Below are 12,960 nucleotides of genomic sequence, written 5' to 3'. Positions count from 1 at the left end.
GCAGGAGGGGGAGGAGTACGAGGGCGGAGGGGTGGCGACAGTGACCGGTATTAGCGAAGGGGTTTTTTTGGGTGGGAGAAATTTTGGGTAAACTTCACAAAACCCCCTTTAAGTTTGGCTATTTGCAACATGACCCTCTTACTTTAAAGATGCGACAAAATCCCCTCCAAGTTTGGCCTTAGATAACCCCCCGGAATTTTAAAGGTGTCACTTAGCCCAACCCCCATCCCAAAGTCCGGGGTGTTTCAGAAAATCCTCCAAATATTTTCAATTTTTTCGACTAATCCCTAATAATGTTAATGAACTGGTAAAAGGACTGACCGTCCCTTTCAAGTTGACACTCTGATTATTAAATAAAACTAAACTAAACTGATTAATAATTAAGTTAATTAGGCTCCTATGACTAAATTTAGAGCTTATCTGAGAGCTACTCTAAAATTATTAAAAAGGGTTTGAAATGATTTTCCCGTTAGGGTATTTTGGTAATTTGGATAAGTGTGATTTTCACATAAATATGAACCGGCGGTGCTAGGTAGAAGGATTATCTGAGACAACTTAAGGGAACTAACGTCTCATTTGGTACGTGAGAATGGAATGGAAAAATGAATGGAATAAAATTAATGTGAGTTATAAAACGAAGTGAGAATAGACGTATTTTAAAATTATATATTTTATTGATTCTCATTTAAGTGGGAATGCTCATTCCCTATCATTTCATTGGGAATGCGCTCATTCCTACATAAAGTGTGATGTAGAACACACAGCAGACATGTTTATGTCAAAGTGGGACAGTCGCAAATGCGGGCCTAGTCGAAGAAAATAACTTGTTTCGAAGAAGCAGCCGTAACTTTCAAACCGTACGTCGGAATTGGACGAATTATATATGAAAATCGACTATCTCGACGAGACGGAGCCATCCAAACCTACCCCTTTGGGTTCGGTTTGCGTTCTCAGATTCGACAAATTCCTTACGGTTTGAGAGATAATTACAATTTTGTCCGTTTTTACTATTTTTAGTAATAATTTAGGAGTCTGTTTTGTTTAGGAAACAAAACCGATTTGATCTCAGATTTGACCGGTGGACTTTCCTATTCATAAGGAGTCTTTTTAGGAGCTTTAATGTTTTAGGAATTCTATACCATTTTTGGTAAGTTGAGAGTCCTTGTAGGAATTAGAGTCCTTGTAGGAGTCTTGTTTCTTTTTCTATTTAATAAGAGCCTTGTAAGCCCTAGAGGCATAACTTTTGATTAATAAAATTTCGTTTTTCCTCAATATTTCTTCGTGGATTCGAAGCTCTTCGTGGATTCGAAGATCGTTCTTTGTGGATTCAGAGAACACCCTTGGTGGATTCCGAGGTTACAACTTCCGCGCTGCGTCAATTGGTATCAGAGCCTTGTTCCTCCGATCCGATGGCAGGTGATGAAGCCCCTATCTCTCGAACTGAGTTCGACGTGCTAAAGGCCGATGTCAATCAGATGAAGACTGTCGTGGAGCGAATAGCAGCGGCAGTAGAGCGTCTGGAGATTGCAGGAGATCGAAATCTCGTTGATGGTCGCCAACGACGTGAACCGACTCCGTATGAAGATTCCAACAGCGAGGAAGATCACTATGCACCCTAACGCCGCGGTGTTTATCGCAGAGACCGACGACAAAGGGATAATTATGACGCTGGAGGTTTCAAGATGAAGATGGATCTGCCATCTTTCAACGGGCAACTTCATATTGAAGAGTTTCTCGACTGGATTGCAGAAGTAGAGAGGTTCTTTGAGTATATGGAGATCCCTGAAGAACGTAAGGTTAAATTAGTGGCCTACATACTCAAAGGTGGAGCTTCGGCTTGGTGGGAGTCTGTTTGTCTGAATCGATCTCGTCAAGGAAAGCCGAAGGTCGATAGGTGGGAAAAGATGAAGAAGCTACTGAGAGCCCGTTTCTTACCAAGTGATTATGAACAAGTTTTATTTGGGCAGTATCAGAATTGTAGGCAAGGTGGAAGAACCGTGGATGAGTATACGCAGGAGTTCTATCGACTGTCAACCCGCAACAATTTACACGAGAGCGAGGCGCAACAGATGTCTCGATACATTGGGGGATTAAGGATAGCGATTCAGGATCGTGTATCTTTGCAGCAGACCTATACATTGGCAGACACGGTTAGCCTAGCCGAGAAGGTGGAAGGACAGCTTGGACGAAATAGTAAAGGATCGTGGGCAGCTTCTGACGGTTCGCGCACGAACTTTAATCGTGGTGGGAATAAACAGTCTCAAACTGTTCCTGATCAAGATTCGATGACAGAGAAGGGCAAGGGGCCAGCGACAACCGCAGCGAAGAAGCCTACTCCAGCGAACCCTTATGCCAAACCTGACCCGATCAAGTGTTATAGATGCGGACAGCCTGGTCATCGTTCCAATCAGTGCCCTAAAAGAGGTACTGTGAACATGGTGGATCATGAAGATGAGGATACAGACCGAGACAATGTTGAAGACTATGATGATGGGTTGGATGCTGATGATGGGGAACAACTCTCATGTGTTGTGCGGCGACTATTGTTGGCTCCAAAGGCAGAAGAACCACCACAGAGGCATAATATCTTTCGAACGAGATGTACGGTGCAACAGAAGATCTGCGATGTCATCATTGATAGTGGGAGAAGCGAGAATATTGTATCTCGGCGCATGGTGGAGAAGTTAGGGCTGAAGACGGAAAAGCATCCCACTCCTTACAAGATCGGCTGGATTCGCAAGGGTAATGACGTACAGGTTGATGAAGTGTGTCGGGTATCCTTTTCCATTGGCCGAACTTATGTGGATGAGGCAATGTGCGATGTAGTAGAGATGGATGCATGTCACATGTTGTTAGGCAGACCTTGGCAGTTTGATGTTGATGCCACGCATAGAGGGAAAGATAACGTCTACATCTTTAAGAAGGATGGTCGCCGAATTGTGCTCAAGCCTCTAACCGAGAAGGGACCTGTCAAAACCATTGTGGCTGAAAAGAAGAATTTCTTGGTCGTTGACAATGAAGACTTTATGAAAGATGTGAAGCAATCTGATGAGATTTATGCCCTTGTAGTTTCGGGAAAAGAGGAGTCTACCACTGTCGAAACTCCACATGAAGTACAGACCCTCTTACAACAGTTTGATGCAGTTATGCCTGATGATCTTCCTTCTGAATTACCCATGCTTAGGGACGTTCAACATCAGATCGACCTTATCCCTGGATCCCGACTACCAAATCTGCCACACTATAGGATGAGTCCGAAGGAAGGAGAGATTTTGCAGAAGCAGGTGGATGATCTCATCCAGAAGGGCCTTATACGACCTAGCATGAGTCCGTGTGCAGTGCCAGCACTACTAGTCCCAAAGAAGAACGGAGAGTGGCGTATGTGTGTGGACAGTAGGGCTATCAACAAGATTACGGTGAAGTACAGATTTCCTATTCCACGCTTGGAAGACATGCTAGACATGTTATATGGTTCAAAGGTGTTCTCCAAGATAGACCTCAAGAGCGGCTATCATCAGATTCGGATTAGGGAAGGAGATGAGTGGAAGACTGCTTTCAAGACAAAAGGCTTGGAAGACATGCTAGACATGTTATCTGGTTCAAAGGTGTTCTCCAAGATAGATCTCAAGAGCGGCTATCATCAGATTCGGATTAGGGAAGGAGATGAGTGGAAGACTGCTTTCAAGACAAAAGAAGGCCTGTACGAGTGGTTAGTCATGCCTTTTGGTCTTTCTAATGCCCCTAGCACTTTCATGCGATTGATGAATCAGGTATTAAAACCCTTTATCGGCAAGTTCGTCGTAGTTTACTTTGATGATATCCTGATTTATAGCCAGAGTGGGGCTGCACATCTGGACCACTTGAGGGAGGTACTAACAGTTTTGCAGGAGAATAAGTTGTACATTAATCTGAAGAAGTGCAACTTCATGACCAGTAGCCTCGTGTTTCTAGGCTTTGTTGTTAGTGCAGAGGGTATTCATGTTGATGAAGAGAAGGTTCGTGCTATTAGAGATTGGCCTACCCCGAAGACTGTCAGCGAAGTTCGTAGTTTTCATGGCCTAGCAACATTCTATAGGAGATTTGTAAGAAATTTCAGCAGCATTGTAGCACCTATAACTGAATGCATGAAGAAAGGAAAGTTCAATTGGGGGAAAGAAGCAGATCGTAGCTTTGCACTGATCAAGGAGAAGTTGTCCACCGCACCTGTGCTTGCACTTCCAGATTTTCAAAAAGTCTTTGAAGTTGATTGTGATGCGTCCATCATAGGAATTGGTGGTGTTTTATCTCAGGAAGGGCGTCCAGTTGCCTTTTACAGTGAGAAACTAAGCGAAGCTCGACAGAAGTGGACCACATATGAGCTAGAATTATATGCCATAGTTCAGTCTTTGAAGCATTGGGAGCACTATTTGATCTCGAGAGAGTTTTTGCTTCACACTGATCATCAGGCCTTGAAGACCCTTAATAGTCAGACTACCATCAACCATATATATGCTCGTTAGATTGCATATCTGCAGCGTTTCACCTTTGTTTTAAAGCATAAATCCGGGCAGCAGAATAAGGTTGCAGATGCACTCAGTAGGAGGGCTGGATTGTTGGTAACTTTGAAGGCTGAAGTGATTGCGTTTGAGTATCTTAAATGAAGATGAGGATACAGACCGAGACAATGTTGAAGACTATGATGATGGGTTGGATGCTGATGATGGGGAACAACTCTCATGTGTTGTGCGGCGACTATTGTTGGCTCCAAAGGCAGAAGAACCACCACAGAGGCATAATATCTTTCGAACGAGATGTACGGTGCAACAGAAGATCTGCGATGTCATCATTGATAGTGGGAGAAGCGAGAATATTGTATCTCGGCGCATGGTGGAGAAGTTAGGGCTGAAGACGGAAAAGCATCCCGCTCCTTACAAGATCGGCTGGATTCGCAAGGGTAATGACGTACAGGTTGATGAAGTGTGTCGGGTATCCTTTTCCATTGGCCGAACTTATGTGGATGAGGCATTGTGCGATGTAGTAGAGATGGATGCATGTCATATGTTGTTAGGCAGACCTTGGCAGTTTGATGTTGATGCCACGCATAGAGGGAAAGATAACGTCTACATCTTTAAGAAGGATGGTCGCCGAATTGTGCTCAAGCCTCTAACCGAGAAGGGACCTGTCAAAACCATTGTGGCTGAAAAGAAGAATTTCTTGGTCGTTGACAATGAAGACTTTATGAAAGATGTGAAGTAATCTGATGAGATTTATGCCCTTGTAGTTTCGGGAAAAGAGGAGTCTACCACTGTCGAAACTCCACATGAAGTACAGACCCTCTTACAACAGTTTGATGCAGTTATGCCTGATGATCTTCCTTCTGAATTACCCATGCTTAGGGACGTTCAACATCAGATCGACCTTATCCCTGGATCCCGACTACCAAATCTGCCATACTATAGGATGAGTCCGAAGGAAGGAGAGATTTTGCAGAAACAGGTGGATGATCTCATCCAGAAGGGCCTTATACGACCTAGCATGAGTCCGTGTGCAGTGCCAGCACTACTAGTCCCAAAGAAGAACGGAGAGTGGCGTATGTGTGTGGACAGTAGGGCTATCAACAAGATTACGGTGAAGTACAGATTTCCTATTCCACGCTTGGAAGACATGCTAGACATGTTATATGGTTCAAAGGTGTTCTCCAAGATAGACCTCAAGAGCGGCTATCATCAGATTCGGATTAGGGAAGGAGATGAGTGGAAGACTGCTTTCAAGACAAAAGAAGGCCTGTACGAGTGGTTAGTCATGCCTTTTGGTCTTTCTAATGCCCCTAGCACTTTCATGCGATTGATGAATCAGGTATTAAAACCCTTTATCGGCAAGTTCGTCGTAGTTTACTTTGATGATATCCTGATTTATAGCCAGAGTAGGGCTGCACATCTGGACCACTTGAGGGAGGTACTAACAGTTTTGTAGGAGAATAAGTTGTACATTAATCTGAAGAAGTGCAACTTCATGACCAGTAGCCTCGTGTTTCTAGGCTTTGTTGTTAGTGCAGAGGGTATTCATGTTGATGAAGAGAAGGTTCGTGCTATTAGAGATTGGCCTACCCCGAAGACTGTCAGCGAAGTTCGTAGTTTTCATGGCCTAGCAACATTCTATAGGAGATTTGTAAGAAATTTTAGCAGCATTGTAGCACCTATAACTGAATGCATGAAGAAAGGAAAGTTCAATTGGGGGGAAGAAGCAGATCGTAGCTTTGCACTGATCAAGGAGAAGTTGTCCACCGCACCTGTGCTTGCACTTCCAGATTTTCAAAAAGTCTTTGAAGTTGATTGTGATGCGTCCATCATAGGAATTGGTGGTGTTTTATCTCAGGAAGGGCGTCCAGTTGCCTTTTACAGTGAGAAACTAAGCGAAGCTCGGCAGAAGTGGACCACATATGAGCTGGAATTATATGCCATAGTTCAGTCTTTGAAGCATTGGGAGCACTATTTGATCTCGAGAGAGTTTTTGCTTCACACTGATCATCAGGCCTTGAAGACCCTTAATAGTCAGACTACCATCAACCGTATGCATGCTCGTTGGATTGCATATCTGCAGCGTTTCACCTTCGTTTTGAAGCATAAATCCGGGCAGCAGAATAAGGTTGCAGATGCACTCAGTAGGAGGGCTGGATTGTTGGTAACTTTGAAGGCTGAAGTGATTGTGTTTGAGTATCTTAAGGAGCTGTATGCGAAGGATGACGATTTTAAGAAGTTTTGGGATGACTGTCTTCAAAATAGATCAGTTAAAGGCTTTCATATTCAGGATGGTTATCTATTTCATGGCGATCAATTGTGCATACCCCAGAGTTCGTTAAGAGAGCAGATAATTCGAGACCTTCATGCTGGCGGACTAGGAGGACATTTGGGACGTGATAAGACAATTGCAGCCATTGAAGAACGGTATTATTAGCCTCAGTTGAAGAAAGGATCAGAAAGATATGTGCGACGTTGTCCAATTTGTCAAGTTGCTAAGGGACAGTCTCAAAATACAGGATTATATACACCCTTACCAGTTCCTGATGCGCCATGTCATGATATTTCCATGGACTTTGTGTTGGGGCTGCCTAGAACCCAACGAGGTATGGATTCTATTTTTATTGTGGTTGATAGGTTTTCAAAGATGGCGCACTTTATTCCATGCAAGAAGACTGCGGATGCGAGCAACATTGCCAATCTTTTCTTTCGGGAGATAGTTCGTCTTCATGGAGTGCCAAAGTCCATCACATCCGATAGAGATTCCAAGTTCTTATCACACTTTTGGAAGACTTTGTGGCAGAGATTCAACACTTCTCTCAAGTTCAGTACTGCCTATCACCCCCAAACGGATGGCCAAACTGAAGTGGTCAATCGCACCCTCGGCAATCTTCTTAGATCTATTTCTGGCGATCGACCAAAACAATGGGATCTTGCTTTGGCACATGCTGAATTTGCGTACAACTGTATGGAGAGTCGGACTACATGTAAGGCACCCTTTGCAATTGTGTATGGAAGGCTTCCGAATCACTATCTTGATCTAGCCCCGCTGCCTAAACTTCCTGGACAGAGTGTTCCTGCAGATCATATGGTTGAAAAGATACGGGCTATCCAACAGGAAGTAAAGGAGAAGATAGAACAGTCTAATGCTAAATATAAGAATGATGCTGATCGACACAGGAGGAAGGTGTTTGAAGAAGGAGACATGGTGATGGTGTTTCTGCGAAAAGAACGTTTTCCCGTGGGTACTTACAACAAGCTGAAGAATAAGAAGTATGGTCCATGCAAAATACTGAAGAAGATTAGCGACAACGCTTATGTGGTTGACCTTCCTACAGATTTGGGTATTTCTCCTAGTTTTAATGTTGCAGATTTGTTTGAGTATTACCCACCAGAAATAGCTGTTCATGCAAGTGTAAGCTCGGGGTCAAGATCTTTTCAAGCAGGGGGACTGATGTAGAACACACAGCAGACGTGTTTATGTCAAAGTGGGACAGTCGCAAATGCGGGCCTAGTCGAAGAAAATAACTTGTTTCGAAGAAACAGCCGTAACTTTCAAACCGTACGTCGGAATTGGACGAAATATATATGAAAATCGACTATCTCAACGAGACGGAGCCATCCAAACCTACCTCTTTGGGTTCGGTTCGCGTTCTCAGATTCGCCAAATTCCTTACGGTTTGAGAGATAATTATAATTTTGTCCGTTTTTACTATTTTTAGTAATAATTTAGGAGTCTGTTTTGTTTAGGAAACAAATCCGATTTGATCTCAGATTTGACCGGTGGACTTTCCTATTCATAAGGAGTCTTTTTAGGAGTTTTAATGTTTTAGGAATTCTATACCATTTTTGGTAAGTTGAGAGTCCTTGTAGGAATTAGAGTCCTTGTAGGAGTCTTGTTTCTTTTTCTATTTAATAAGAGCCTTGTAAGCCCTAGAGGCATAAATTTTGATTAATAAAATTTCGTTTTTCCTCAATATTTCTTCGTGGATTCGAAGCTCTTCGTGGATTCGAAGATCGTTCTTTGTGGATTCAGAGAACACCCTTGGTGGATTCCGAGGTTACAACTTCCGCGCTGCGTCAAAGTGAGAATTGATGAGAAGTGAAAATGAGCATTCCAACTTCAAAAAAGAGGGTGTGTTTGATAGGAAGGAATAAGAAGTGAGAATGATCATTCCATTCAACCTCATTTTCGCGTACCAAACGAGGCCTAAGTGATATTTTTCAAGTTTACGGGATCACTTCAAAACTAATTAAACTTAAGAGGGGATTTTTGTGAAAAATCTTCGCAGTTAAGAGGGGTATCTCGCAAACGAACAAATCTAGTGAAACCCACCCACAAGTTATGTCCGCTCGGGCTGTGCGGGGACGCATGTTTCCCACCGCGCCCGCCCGCGGCTACGGGCAGACCTCCACCCTCAGCCCTGTCTTTATTTTGGATATGACAAGTGATGCGTTTATTTTGATGTTGAATAGAAGCTCAAAAAGCAACCGCCGGTCTACGTGTGGTGTCTCGTCCGTACTCGACCCTATCAACTTTTAGTCCAACAAAACGTTGTTAATTTTGTTAGATCCTCCCAAGCAGCCGAGAGCACTCACAAACACTGTTGTTTCACCGACTTTTCATCGTATACATCCCAACTTGTATACGATAGCAATAAAAAAATAACCGAATATTTTTTTTTTAAATTTGCACCTATATACCCTTATTTTTTTAGGCACTTAAGTATGCTAGAGCTTTTACAACTAGCACTTAAATACACAAAGTTTTTAGAACTTGCACATGAATACCCCTCCCTCAGTTATGCAAACTTGAGGGTATTTAAGCGCAAGTTTTAAAAGCTTTAGGGTATTTAAGTGCCGGATTTTAAAACTTTAGGTTAGTTTTAATAACTTTAGGGTGTATAAGTGCTACCAAAAATAAGTGAGGGCATATAAGCGCATGTTTGAAACACTTTATGTTATTATTATTATTATTATTTGCTACCAAGTACAAGTCAGGGCACATAAGTGAAGAGTAGGGAATACAAGTGCTATTTGGTAATAGAAAGTTGATTTCTTAATACCAACCTTTTTGTCAATGAACTGAACAGAGGAGGGTGCACCTCTTTCATAGTACATATTCTATTGTAGCAGCTGATGTGTTGTGAAGATAGTATCGAGATTGCAAATACACAATCAAGTTATAGTATAGATACTGTCACGGGCAGCGGAAATTTCGGTAGCAATTCGGCAACACAACAAGAGAGTCAGGTCGAAATAAGAATTCTCGTCTCACCAAGGAAACAAGAATCTGAAGCGAATATCTCAACAAAGTGAGATATCAGCTCTTCCTCTCATCAGTTCTAGGACTGACCTGTCGAGGGATCCTAAAAGCTATTACAAATCACACAAAAAACGATACAACCAATTTTACGTGGTTCGGCAAATTGCCTACGTCCACGGGGCAAGGAGGGAGGAGATCTACTATTAGAGGGAGAGAAAACAACTAGGGTTTACAATTACTCACAACCTAAACCCTCAAACAAACTCTCAAATCCATCACACAATTATCTCTCTTAAAAGGGGATGCACAAAACCCTAAACAAAAGACTGTGTTTTTCTCCAAGAACAACCTCTGCGTCCGCACCTTGCAGCCATGATTTTTCTTCTCTGCTTTGCACGCCTACAGCCGAAAAAAAAATTCTCAGCCGCCAAAAAACCTCCTCGCACGCACCATGTTCACCTCTGCAGCCGCAAACACCAAAGCCGAATCCTTTGCCCCTAACTTTTTCACGAAAACCTAGGTTGGGAATTTATAACTCAGCGGAGTCGGGTGGGCCGCGTGTGCGTGAGATTGGCCACGAGAATTCGTCTTTCATGCAGGTTGGCTTCACATGGTGGGTGGCCCCCACTTCGTTCACAATTCTTCACCTCGGTGAAGTTTTCCCAAAACTGAGCTGACACCAAAGTATCTAAATGTCCCACTTGTTATATCCAGTACACCGTGAAACAATTCACGACAACGGACTCAATCCACAACAAGTCGGGAACCCGAACGAGAGTCCAAACAATCTCACCCCTATCAAAAATCAACTAATCCAAACCGGCTGAATCAAACATGACTGCCTACGTATCCTCTTGCCCAAGGAATCAAACCGAACGTAGTTTACTCAAATGGCTGCCAACGGTCTCAACAATCATGAATATGCAACAAGTTTCGACAATGATCAAACTTGTTGCTCGGAACCACCTTAGTGAGCATATCCGTCGGATTATCCTTCGTGTGGACCTTCACAATTTCCACATCGCCATCTTCAAGAACATCCCGAACGAAGTGATAACGAACGTCAATGTGCTTCGTCCTCACATGAAAAACCTTATTCTTCGCCAAATAGATAGCACTCATGCTATCACAATGAATAGTGACGAATCTCTGCGATATACCAAGTTCCTCCAAAAGTCCTCGAAGCCAAATAGCCTCCTTCACAGCCTCCGTAACTGCCATATACTCTGCCTCCGTCGTAGACAAAGCCACCGTAGACTGTAAGGTGCATCTCCAACACACCGGCGCATGGGTTAAAGTAAACACATACCCCATCGTGGACCGGCGCTTATCCAAATCCCCGGCATAATCCGAATCAACATAGCCAATGCACAACTGTCCACCTGTAGTGTCCCGCTCATAAACCAAACCAACATTAAGTGTACCTCGAATGTACCTTAAAATCCATCTCACGGCGTCCCAATGACCCACTCCTGGATCATGCATGTATCTCGAAATCATGCTCACCGCCCGTGACAATTCTGGCCTCGTACATACCATCACGTACATCAAGCTCCTAACCGCGCTCGCATATGGAGTCTTCGATATTAACTCTTGATCTTCAACTGACTTTGGTAAAAGACCAGCTGAAAGCTTCAAATTGGCTCCCAAATGTACACCAACTGGCTTCGTATCCATGCTAATATGGAATCGCTGTAGAACCTTCTTCAAATAAGCCACCTGTGTCAAACAAATTCTACCTTTCTTCTTGTCTCTGCCGATCTCCATTCCCAAAATGCGTTTGGCATCACCCAAGTCCTTCATCTCAAACTTATTTGAAAGCTGAACTTTCAACTCATCTATAGCCGACCTGGAAACTTCATCTCAAACTTATTTGAAAGCTGAACTTTCAACTCATCTATAGCCGACCTGGAAGTAGAGGCAACCAACATGTCATCGACCAACTCATCTATAGCCGACCTGGAAGTAGAGGCAACCAACATGTCATCGACATAGAGCAACAAATAAATATATGCACCTCCTTTCAACTTACGAAAATATACGCAATGATCAAACTGGCTCCGAGTATACGAATGATCAATCATAAAACCATCAAATCGCCTATACCACTGTCGAGGAGACTGCTTCAAACCGTATACCGATTTTTTCAACCTACAAACCGACTTATCTTTCCCTGCAGCTCGGAATCCCAATGGCTGAGTCATATATATTTCTTCATAAAGATCACCATGAAGAAATGTTGTCTTTACATCCAACCGATCTAACTCCAAACCATATTGTGCCACCAAAGCTAGCAAAATCCGAATCGAAGAGTGTTTCACCACCGGAGAAAAAACCTTATTATAGTCAATACCTTCCTCCTGTGCATAGCCCTTCGCAACCAACCTAGCTTTGAACCTCAATGGAGTGCCCTTAATGTCCTTCTTCTTCGTGTATACCCACTTGCAACCAATTGCCTTCCGTCCTTTTGGAAGCTTAACAAACTCCCATGTATCGTTCTTATGAAGAGATTCCATCTCCTCCTGCATAGACACCTGCCACGAATCAGCCTCCGAACTCTGCTCGGCCTATCTGAATGTAGTAGGCACCAACTCATCGATACTCTCCACCGGAAGTGCATACACAACTGTGTCGGCATATCGTGCTGGCATCTGTATGTTTCTCCTCTGTCTCCGAATCGCAATCGAATCCTGAACCCGAGCCGTCGGTCCCTGATCCTGCACATCAGTACTCGTATCTCCCGTGTTATCGTCGTGCTCGCCTGACGTCACCTCAGTCGGCACTCTAATGGATACTGTACCATCTGGACAATGTGGTCGTGCTCGCCTGACGTCACCTCAGTCGGCACTCTAATGGATACTGTACCATCTGGACAATGTGGAGCTATATCGATCTCCATCACCTGTGATATCTCCTCTGTCGGGTCGCTCTCCACCTGATGAGAGCTGGGAAGCTTCAAGATAGAAGCCTCATCAAACGTGACGTCCTTACTCAGCACAATCTTCTTATCAACTGGATCCCAAAACTTGTATCCCTTGACACCACGCTTGAATCCTACAAATATGGCATTCCTAACTCGAGGTTCCAACTTATCAGTTCTTACATGATAAAATGCATGGCACCCGAATACCTTAAGCTAGTCATAGTCATGTGCTGGCTCTCCCGACCACTTCTCCATTGGGGTCTTCCCCTCAATCG

The sequence above is a fragment of the Asparagus officinalis genome, chromosome 4 (assembly GCF_001876935.1).
Source record: "Asparagus officinalis chromosome 4, Aspof.V1, whole genome shotgun sequence".
NCBI lineage: Eukaryota > Viridiplantae > Streptophyta > Magnoliopsida > Asparagales > Asparagaceae > Asparagus > Asparagus officinalis.
Note: the sequence above shows the minus strand (reverse complement) of the source record.